This window comes from Trematomus bernacchii, unplaced genomic scaffold, assembly GCF_902827165.1.
Source record: "Trematomus bernacchii unplaced genomic scaffold, fTreBer1.1, whole genome shotgun sequence".
NCBI lineage: Eukaryota > Metazoa > Chordata > Actinopteri > Perciformes > Nototheniidae > Trematomus > Trematomus bernacchii.
In genome coordinates, this window is record NW_022987409.1 from 860,126 (window position 1) to 872,394 (window position 12,269).

Below are 12,269 nucleotides of genomic sequence, written 5' to 3' on the forward strand. Positions count from 1 at the left end.
CCTTGTGAAAAACGGATACAATTTTCTACCGCCCGAAGCCTTGTGTCAGAAATATGATCTTAGCCTCACCTCTTACCCTGACTGCCGTACTGTAATGATGCTCTGAGGTGAGCCCACTCATCAATTATTCACAGAATGCAAGATTTTCACTCTTTATCTTCTCGCCAGCTAGAGGAGACCATTTAAGAAAAATAGAGGAGGAAATAAAGGAAAAGAGAGAGAGTGAAAAAGCAGCAAGCTGTTGGCGGTTGAAAGTTTGCGGTGGACAGACAATGCTCTCTCTGTGAGCTATAATTGTAGTTTAACAATGTGTGGACCCCCGAGATTTTCAGTATGCAATATATGGCCTTTAGACTAGGATCGCTATGGAAACCAAAGGCCCTGAATGACCTGCAATGCCCACCCACTCGGACAGCCGTTAATCATCTTCGCTCAGATCCTGGCACTGCAGAATTTGGCCAATGTGTCAAGAAGCAATTATATATACTTAGTGCTCGGGCACCCGATCTCCTCCCTCCCCTGTCTTCGCTCGCTCTCACACTCTTAATATAATCACAGAGCAGTCAGTTTAAAAGCCCTCTGTTCATTTCACTATCTATCTGGGGGATGCACACAATGCAGATGAAGAGAAGTGTAAAAAGAGGATATTCTATTCTGAGAGCCGTTATAATCAGAATATTCTTTTCATATAAATCATATCAGCCATTTACTCGTTTTACCAGCCTCCTGAGCTGACTGACATACTAAATTAGCCCAGCTGGCCCATTGCATTCGCGGCACATATTGGGTTGGTACGGATCATGGAGACTAATGTGAGCTGACTAGAGGGAGATTATGTTCCGCTGCTAACAGCTAAAACGTGAATAACAGGATCTGCAAACCCACGGTGTTACCCCATTACATCAGCCCTGATCAGCTGTGTGGAAATGTAAAGAGAGCAAGTCAGGAGAAGAAGGAATGAGAGGGAAACGTGGCAGCCCGTAATAAAGGAACAGACACACCATTAGAGTGATCTGACATATGGTATTGTATTATTATTTGTTGTAATACCACCGTCTGCACTTTCAATGGCACCAACATCTTTGTAGACAGCTAGCCATGCATTAGCAAGGTAGAGGAGTGTTATGCTTTGAACAGTTGATGACAGGCTGTCAGACAGCTTCCCTCTTTTGGACTCCTTTTACCAAGGTCCACTCTTGCAACAAGCCACTCTCACCATACCGGCCATTCATCCAGCAAAGGACACGGGCATTTTTGACACATTTGGTGCTAAGTGAACTGAAATTGTGTGAATTTCACTACATAGCACATTATCACATTTGCAAGAGGCATGCAGCAGGAGCAGGAAGTGAAGGGGAAAGTTACTTCAGTCAGTATGTGCGTGACTCGAGACCATCAGAGTGAAGTGATGACTTTGACTGTGCATGTACAGGACTAATTAGCATTGAATAAATCTGCCCTTCTCGCCTCATGTTAGATGAACGTTGAATCATAATGAAATGCAGAGATAAAGCCTAGCAGGAACGTAGAGATATTCCTGTTTTTTATATGAAAAACTGTCTTTTTAGAAGAAATAAATTTGCACATCCTTGGCGAAGACTCTTGAGAAAGACATATGGTGATAGAACATCACATATGTGAGAAGGGCATTGACATGGTTTAAAGCTAATGACAAATGTAAGATGTAAATGGGCACACACAAAAAACCTACTAATAAAATGTAATTATTGAAATATATTCAATGATTTCACATAATGTTGTTTGTCCCCTGCCTGAAAGAAAGCTGGAGCTTACCTTATGAGGACAAATGGGGAGCGGCGAGTTAAAAGACGTCTCCGGTGTCTGGCTCAGGTTCTACAAGAAAAACACATTATCACGGACATGTTTTCAGAGGAGGGCATCTCCCAGCAAATCTTTAGTGACAGAAGTTGCAGCTTATTTCCCAGTCCTTGCCGTTAGCATTTTGCAATATATTTTAGAGGGGTTAAGCGACTCTCAATCAACAAGCTTGTCTGCCGCCCACTAATCTAAGACCACAGCTTTGGTTGACAGTCATATTTTAAATCTTTATCTTGACAATATCATCTTATCATATGCCCACTGAGTGGGTATAGTGATGTTTTTGTTTTGTTTTCCACTTTCCCTGCTTTCTATCCGTTTACAAAGATTATAAATCCTTTTCTGTCAGAAGATTTTACTGAACATATGTTCAGACTTCTGCATACACGCCTGAATGCATTTTTTAGGTTAAATGATTATCACATTGTTAATACACCAATACATCACTCAGATACAAGAAAACACCATTAAAAGCAGACGCAAGGTAAGTCAACAAGCCAACAACAGATGGTCCTGCTGCTTGTGATTATGCAAAGATCCAAAGTATTTGCATTCTCACAATGCCATCGAAAAAAAAGGGAAGCAGAAGCCATCTTCGGCTGACCCCAGAAAGAAACAAAAGAGCAATGGGTGAGGCAAACCCAGCAGGGGTGTGGATGGGCTCTGCAAACTCCTCTTGGGAAGGCCCTGTTGGTTTTTAAGCAGGTGCTTTTTTCAATTATGTGCATGTGGGACGTCTGATGCTCCCTGACACTATTAATGCCTGCCTTATGGTATCACCAGGACAGATAAGACACTCAACTCTCCAGACTCTTAACATCTATATTTCATTGCAACTTAGAAGCAGAACACCTCACTGGCCTCTAAAAGAAGAAAAAAAAGCAGCCCGGCTTTCTGCAGCATAAACACTGTATCATTAAATATGAATGATAAATGGGCCTTGCTGGGATGATGGAATTAGTTGACAAATTCTTCCCTACAGATTGAGAAGTCTATACAACGATGATATCTTAATTGATGTGACAAATAAACACAAATGATTTTCTTTGGGGACAAGACCAAGAAAAATTGAATTAGTTTTGAGTGTGGTGCATGCAAGTAGATGGTAAGATCTCCAGTGGTGAAAACAGAATGCCCTTGGTTTTATGCAATTTTGAGTTATATATTTTATATTGTGGATGAATGGGGATAGATGAAACATGAGGATAGTCCAATTCATTATGAAATGAACCTGAGCTTTTGAAATATGCACATGATTCTGCCCTGTACCACCACTGATGGTTAATCATCAGCAAAACAGAACACTTAAAAAAAGACCAAACATTTCCAATTAATTTAATAACTCCCAGTCACTCTAGAATAGTTTGAAGTGCTATTAAAAAGCAAAAGGTCAACATCTTCTGTATAATTAGTATCCAAAAATCGGATCCCAAATATGCTACAGTAAATTCCCTGAGCAGAACATTTAGAGAAGTCTGTTTAAAACTGCAAGTGAACAACAGGGTTTCTATACCATGTCCATCAATCATTGTAATACACAAATGATGTGATAGAAGCAATATTTACGGACACAAATATTTTGTAAAAACTTCCTTGGATTCAGTGCTTGAATGCATAAGGCAGCCTGTTTAAGCTTGATACCAACCATCGAGAATCTAAATCTCTAAGCCTTTCCTGGACACAAACACAAACAAATAGCAAGATCTCCCAAGGCTATAATCACTGTTGTTTTGTTTTCTTCTGATTTCTTTCTGCCCAGTGCAATCTCATTTTATATTTTGAACAGAGCAAAACTACCTTGACACACATGTGTCAAGGTAGTTGTTAATAATTAATTGCTCACCATTGTAGAAAGCATGCAGTTTGTGAGCAATAACTCATATGTATACAGAATACAAATATGATGATGATCATGTCATAGGAAGATACATTTTAAATAGAAAAGGAATGATGATAAAACAAACTGCAGCCATTTTTCAACCCATTTTGGTCTGGAACATTTTGCATCTGATAGGGAAACACTATTGACAAGGCTTGCAACAGAGGGACTTGGATTACACCATGTATTGATGTTTTTGTCTGTTCAGAGGGCTTGGGGTGGTTATTGTAATTTGATGAGTCCCAAAGAACAGAATGCTAGGATATACTGTACAACAACATGTATTTTCTGAGGAAACGGAAAGAAAACTGAAACATGATGTGTTTTTGTCTGATTTCTTGGAGACATGCTAGTTTGGCAAGAATCCATCCTGCTGTTCCTTAGGATGGTCTTCCTTAAGCATAATTATTACTCTCACTTGAAAGCTGTTATAACCTACACATTGTCTTAATTACAGTATGTGCTGAATAAAACATATTGAGGTGAACCTTCAGTACAATGCAGAAACAACCAAGATTACATATTGCGTAAAATACATTTTGCCCAAACCTTGTAACTTCCTTTCTGTTTCTATTTGCCAGATGTAGTAGTCTGGTCACATTCAACAAGCCAACTTCCCTTACAAGCCCCATGAAATAACAAGAGCACTATTCAGTGCTGAGTGGACAGGGACTTGTGGCACATTTGTGTTTCCAGCCCCATCAGCTCAGCCTCCATTCTCCACACACACAAGGGGGCTCTATACTGTCGTCTTTCCCCGGATACCTCAAAAGTGGCATGCTACATTTAGTAAACTGTGTTTCCAGTAGCTAGTTACTGCTTTTTCTAGCTCTGTTTGCCACCCCGACATTAACCCCCCCACCCAATAAAATATAGTCCTCGCACTAGGATTAAAGGAGCAATGTAGTTCAAGGATTATCAAATGCCTTTGATCATGTGACTGCCATGTTTTTGATCTGCAGCACATAGCACCAAATATATTCTCTTTTTCTTGCCTTCTGTCTCCTTTCCCTCTCCATGGATTTCCCTTGGCTTGATGGTTCCGTGCAGTGTGAGAAGACCTCCTGACAGGCAGTCAGAGAAGAGAATGTAACAAGCGTATTAACACGTTTATAACATGTAAGACGGGTAAGCTTTAAATGCCTTTTTATTTTAGCCACTGTGGTGTCCTTTATAGCTTTTTCCCATATAGAACGTATGTATTTTACATTTCCAACTGCTTTTTGAGGCAATGACACAGTTGTGTTAGGTAGGGAGAGGCGACCACAGATTATTTGCCTTTGAAACAGGAAGTAAGGTTTCAGATCCCCTCCGCACCCCCAACTGCACCCCGCTGCTGTTCATTAGCAATTTCTGAGCCTCGGGCTATTATGCAGTGTTTCAATCCCTGCATTATTATTATTTAGAGGGAGACTTTGACATGCAATCAAAGGGACACGCAATATGTGCAACACTTGTATCGCAAAGCAATGCCTTTTCCATGATGCCCAGACTAAAACCCCATAACTGTGAGCCAGGGGATCCGTGGCTCAAATTTAGTCAACATACCTCGAAAAATGTTCTTTATCCTCAATGTACGATCACCCCCTATTAGTGTCATTGCCAAGAAAAAAAATGGGGCATATCAAAACAATTATTTTGATGCGGCTTCAAGCAACACAACCTTTCAATGTGAATGTCATTGGAACCTTGCATCATAATGAGGCGTGGTTTCAGGCAAAAAAAAAGAAGCCCATCAAAAAATGATTGAATATCGTTTTAATGGGTAAAGACCTAGAAGGCTTTCATACTGTTTACCTGCCATGTTTCAGATAGACCATGTCAGTCAAGCTGAAACAACATGGAGACAGGCAGACAAGACATAAGTATACTGCCTTCCATCTTCGTCTCGGCATGTTTATCTAGTCTTCCATGTGAGCTTAGTGCAGTACTGTGCATATGCATACAAAATGATGAAGGTTCAGAAACTAGAGCCTGAAGGAAGCTGCACATATAGCACAAGCTCTTTGAAACTGTGCCAGGGTGGGCCTCATTTGCAAAGCAATTTGACAACAAAAGTAAAATACTCTACAACTTCAAACCAAATTCTCGAGATGCCGGCTCTGCAGTTTGCTCACAGAGGAAATTCAAGAGGGTTACATCCGGTGTCTTGTGTGTGTGCTTCTGACATGGCTTATTTGCAGACCTAGCATTGCACCGGTGCAAATGTCATGATTGCTTTGGCAAGGAAAGAGCCCTAATTTACATGAGAGGGAGTCCTGGAGCTACACAGGAGCTTGCCTTTGACCAAGGTGCCAACAATCCGGCAAAAAAACAATGTAATTACAACAAATAAAGCTGTTTAGAACAAACTCACTGTATACTGCAGGACCACATACAAATCACCCATTCATCCAAATGGGCATGACTGAGAAATGTGATTAAATAGTTTGTATAATTGTATACATTTTTAATAACGAAAACAAAACGTGAACTATAAAGACGATCTTAGATGTATTGATTTATTAGATGTATAGATTTATTTTATAAATGAATTGATATTTATGCAAATCCTCTATTGCATTTTTGTCTCCTGATATAGACTGGAATCTAGCAAGCTCCAACATCAAACAGCCAGCCTCTATCACCAGACCTCATCATTGGAGATTTAGTGTTCTTTTGTTTCCGTCCCTGTGATTTTGAAGAGTCCCTGGAACCATGGATTGTTTTGACAAGTGCAATATTGCTGTGGATTAACTAGAACAGGATTTTATACCATGTGGGTTTATGATAATCTAAAATATGTCGAGGAAGCTTAATATTGTTTTTCCTGCCTATACAACTGCTGGGACTTTGCATTAGGACATTACGCTTTCAGAAACCTGATACCTACGGAAAGGGCTTGCAGTTTTATATTGAGATACTGTATACAACAATAAAAACAGTATCTCAACAAATGTTTTTGTATCAATTCTGTGCCCATGACATGACTTTAAAAATCAGGTCACATAGTCTCTACTGTATGTTCTCTAAGCTTCAAGGTTTTTATATTTCTACTACCTGCAAGTGAGACAGAGGGTGACTTTATTTATTTTGTAATATTTGGCTACGGTCACAGGTCAACACTGTGTAAGAATCGTATCAAAGTGCAAGCTCTACCTCAATACTAAACAAAAAAACACTTTCTGACAAACTGTAAAGAGATATCCTTATTTGCTGGCTGTAATCATGGAAAAAGTCATTTGGAAATGAGAAGTTTACTACATGATTTAATTAAATAATACATTCTGATTCAAAAATGTGAGATTCATAGTATCCTGGTTTTATTCAAGCAACAAGATGTGTTGCTGATTATTCCTGTGAATGTCTTGAGTGAGTTATGTAAATGTTCAGTTTTTTAAGGGGAGAGGTCTCAATGGATGACTGGAAATAATTATTAGTGTATTCAGAAATGTGTGTCTAAAACATCAGCTAACAGGCAAACACTACAAAATGGCTTAGATAGTTTGGAAACGAGGGGGCAGTTTTGTACAAATTGAGGCCACGAGGCGAGAGACTATGTGCTGAAAAGCTTTCTAATCCAGTAATATTTTGGGTGACTTTCTAAGATACAGTAATCACTTTGGCATTGTCTTGATGAGAGAGCCTCGCCTCATTTAAGTTGTCTTTGGGATCCAGATCAATCCACATGGCGGGAGTCAGACTTGTACACTTGACCATATAATGCGGCATGCTTGTCACAAACCGGAATGCATTTCTCTCTTCAAAGTATATTTCTTGGCCTGCGCTCGTCACTCACTCCCTCTAACCAATTTGTCATTCTAAGCCTAGCCTCTCTGCTGCCAGCGCCTAGATGATAGCAGTGGGCCTCTCTGATCCAGGCAGTGGCGAGGGAGCAGGCCAAGTGTTACGCGAGCCACCCTGGGACACCAAGCAGGCGCTTCTGCCGGCTGATGCACGCCTCCACGGCCGAGAGGAACTGGCTTTGCAGATGCTTTCAATTCGACACAGAGTGGAGCTCATCTACTTTGTGAGGACATTTGCTTTGTGTTTGTGCACTGCATTTGTGCTTGTTTATGTATTTTGTGTGCAAGTGTGCATGCATATGAGTGTGTATCTCAGAAAGATTAAGAGAGGTCTGTTTGTGTGGACGCAGTGTTTGTGCATGAGTGAATATATCTGTGTGAAGCTGCTTTTCATATAAAAACACAATTATCCTGAAATGAGGCTGAGCTTTTTCTTTTCTTCTTTTGGTTAGAAATGATAGTTTTTTCTAAGTTTCAATGACCTACTATTTTGTTGCTGATGTCCTTTAGAAGTGACTATAATCAACGTTCTCCATTGGCAGACCTTCCTCTCAAGAGCATCACTGTAGTCGTCCTGTTTTAAACAACCATTAATATCCTCAATCAAATGCCTGGATGCTGCTTTGCTATTGAGCTTATCAGCAACAGTCAACCAATGTACTACTGCAGTTCTCTCTCTAGTTGGGTGAGCAGAGCATTAAGTGTATTCAAAAGTACATTAGCTGCCATTGTTATTGACTGCTTCTCACGCTCAGGCTAAACTTTATTTTGATAAATGAAAATACACACCATCTTATCAAGTCAAATTAGCCGGTGCATGTGGTCCGCTTTAGCCAGTCCACTTTCCTCATTTTGCTGGCATTTTAAGAAAATGGATCGGAAATTATACAGTTCTTTAGAGATTTTGATTATTCACAACAGTGTGTACAAAAGAATGGTCACTATTTGGGGGTACATTTGGCAAATGTACGCTAATAATATTCTGTTTGTCAAATTACAGAGAAGGCGCTCTGTTTTAATCAGCAGTCTAGTCTCCTCTCTGCAGAGGTGCTCGAACATGCACCTTACAGACCCCTGTGTTTTTTATGTTGCATTCGGTGACCAGGTTCAGGATTAAACAATGCATGGATAATGCATTTTACAGAAGAAGACATATTTATCTTTAGCGCATAGACTAGCATCCACAATTCTGCTCCTAACAGTTGGCTCTCTGAAAATAGACTGGTAGACCTTCATCTGCATGAGAATTGATCACTTGAAGTAGCTTGTTGAATGCGTAGCCCGAGCTTTCTCGTTAGACATTGATACCCATCTCACAAAGCAACACCAGCATTTTATCTGTCTGAGCGAGATTCAGTATTTGATTGGGAATGAATCTGGAAGGCTCCAATCAGTTTCCCTTGTATGAGCACAGTTAACATGTGTGTGACTGCTCCTTGAGCACTGATGGCAGAGACATGGGCGATTAAGGCCAGAGCCCCAATCAAACCAGCTGTGTGCCATTCCCCTCATGGCACTGGTTGTGCCAGGCATGTGTTCCACACGACCAGCAGGCAGAAACGCCTCGACCAAACCCCCAGTCTGGGGAGTTACGGCCACACATGAACCAGCACATGTAGGCAGATTGGGGTTTAAGCTATTCAAACATTTTACAGAGACAGAGCTGCTATGCAAGCAGAAATAATCTCATTGGATTCGTAAACCTCAGCGGAGAGTTCTTCTGGCCAAGTAGTAGTTGGCTGCTGAAAGCCCAATGCAAAATGTAGGGGGTAAGACAGTAAATAATGTTATGATCCCAGGGCTCTTCCTCAGTAAACTAATGTAATTAAGGAATACTTAAAACAAGAAAATAGGTTATATTGATTCTATTTATAAGCGATCATTCCTATCTTGTATTATATCGCTTAGAGCAATCCAACTAGCTAGCTTTTGCTCTGAAAAAAATATATGATAATGACATCATCACAATTAATTACATTATATACAAGAACTGTCAAAAAGATGTGAAAAACGAATAAACATGGCAAATCAATTTTACAATCTCATATTGAATGAGCATATAGCCACTGGATTCATCCTTTAGGTACTTGCGCCCTGTTTTTGTAAAGTAGTTTTACTCATAGAGGTAAAATGGTGGCTTCTTCTTCTTCAGGATAGTTAGACAAAGGGACTCTGATTAACAAGGAATGTTTTCGACATAAGCATGTTCTACTTAAGTAAGTGTCTTACAAATCACGACTGGGGTATGGGGAATGTAGACAGAGAAGTAAATTCAAATTGCAGTCATTTAGAATGAAATACTGTCTTAAAGACATGGTCAATAACTAGAGTGGTACAGAAATCAATCTGTAACATGTAGCCCTTCAGGCGGCCCTGTCAATCCCCACATGTGTTTCTAACATAATAACTGGGCCGTTCAACACAGATGAAATAGCAATACTTTGTTTTGTGTTTTAGGAGGACATACAGTACATGAAGTATGTAAATCTATGTTGTTACAAATGTATCTGAGATGTTCAACGGACCTCTCTTAAAATTGTAACCCGGCTTTTGCCCCACCCCCTCAACGCAAACCATTTTTCTCTGAATGACAAGCCGAACCATCATCCAGCTATCAAAGAGAGGCACATACAAGGCCTTCTAAACACCTATTAGAGCTATCGATGGCAGAGGCAGAGGTTACGACCATGGAATGGGGCGGATATTTGTGTCTCTCAATCCACATTACCAGCATCTTTGGAAAAAGCTTTATAGATTTGGACAGAGGCGAATGAAGGCTTTATCAGCACCAACACAGAGAAACACATTAAGGGATCAGAACCCCAAAGGTCAATTGTGGCCGTGGGCAGTGCTTTGTTGTGGTGTCCTCTCTGTATCTTGCACTGAAGCCCAGACTGATGTGAAAACAAGTCATAATACCAATGTTATGCCCTCAATATGAAACACAGAAGCTGATAAGTGTTCTTTATACTTAACATACCATTAGTTAACATTTAAAAATATTCTCATTTTCTGTGAAATACAATGCACATGCTTGGTTAGCTCTTTTTTGACATGCAAATGCAAGTGTATAGTTGCTGATGTCTCGAGGGACATAGGTGCTATGGAGTCAGAAAAAGCTTGTTTGTAACCAGCTTGCAATTTCTGGAATCTGTTGTCTACCTCACATGTGACACAAGTTTATAAAATCGGAGATGGAATGTGCTTTTATGATTGCAACATCTTATTGAGACAAATGTTACTGGAACTGTAGCTGAACTCTGCTGCCAAACATCAGTCTTCTTCCAAACCTCAATTATATGACATGCCGTCAATACATGTCAAAACAGCACATTGCCCTTGTTCAGAAGATGTAAAACCTATCCTTTTTCAGGATTTATTGTTTTTTATATATATATTTTAGGATCTGAACAATAGACTTTGTGAGACTGTGTTGTGATTTACTTGTATTTTGCAGAGCAACACTCACTGGTTGAGACAAATCCTTAATCCCTCACAAGATAATAATAATAATAATGTAATCCTTATTCCCAGATGGAACCATTTTCTGAAAAGACAGTTTTTGGCCCCGCAGAGGTTCTATTCAAGAAGAAGAGCAATGGGAAGTTACTTTAAATACACAGCAATTAAAATAAGACACACTGCACAATCCTACCAACCATGCTAATCCTTTCCGATACAGATGTAGCTATTGTAGTGCAAAACTTTCTCATTTTTACTGTATTGGTATATAATATTGCACTCTTACTCCATCCCTGGCTGTATTACTGCAGAGAGAAAACATGTATTGTTTTCAGTTGCCAGTAGTTGAAGTTGTGATCTGAATACCTGCCATTGAACAAGCAAAAGATTTTAGTTTGTGGAATATCAAGTTTATTACACCTCTAAAAGAGAAAAAGGGAACAAATATGGCTGCAACAGCTGCTGCAATGCTACGGTAGAAATATTCAGCACAGATGAAAGATTATGAGGGCCTTTTTTCTCGTGGACTTCACAAAAGTCTAAGAACACAAACATGCGCAGGCGGTCGCACAGTGAAATACATTCATGAATGCAAAACGCTGGTAAACATGCGACTGAAGACATGCTGCAGCTTGATGTTTTTTCATGACCACAATGAATGATTGTGAATATCCTAATGAATGCTACACTGTGTTCATGATTGCCATCTTGCTGTCTGTATACAGGCGATAAATGTTATGTGAGAAATCTTAATTGTTATGCTAATCTTTGAAATAAATACAGATGAGAAAAAGCACATGTATGAGGGATGTCAAGATAACTTAATGTTATATATTATAATATGTTATAAGTACACATAAATTATGCATTTATTCCTCTTTGATTTTCTGTCTTTATTCCTGATTTATTTTTATATTTTATCTGTTTCTCTCCTTTGTTTCTTTTTGAAAGGCAGTCTCTCTAAATCCAATACAGTTTCTCTCAGCGTGAGGTAGCTTCAAAGCCCTGCTCTGTGGTCAGTCCCGTCGATCCTCTCACCCACCTCCTGGTTGTTTAAGAGAGCAAAAGCACAGCAGTGCCGTTTCTTAAACACACAGATCCAGCCCAGAACCAACAGAGGGACCGCTGTTTGGCAAAAGAGCCTCTCTCTCTCTCTCTACCTTTTCTCACCTTGGACTATGTCTCTCTCCCTCCCCTCATTACCCACCCTCCTCTATAGACCTCATTATACCCATATACTCCTCTCTCACTCCACCTCTCCCTCTCATACAGTTTATCTTCCGTTGCCTCTCTCACACTCCATC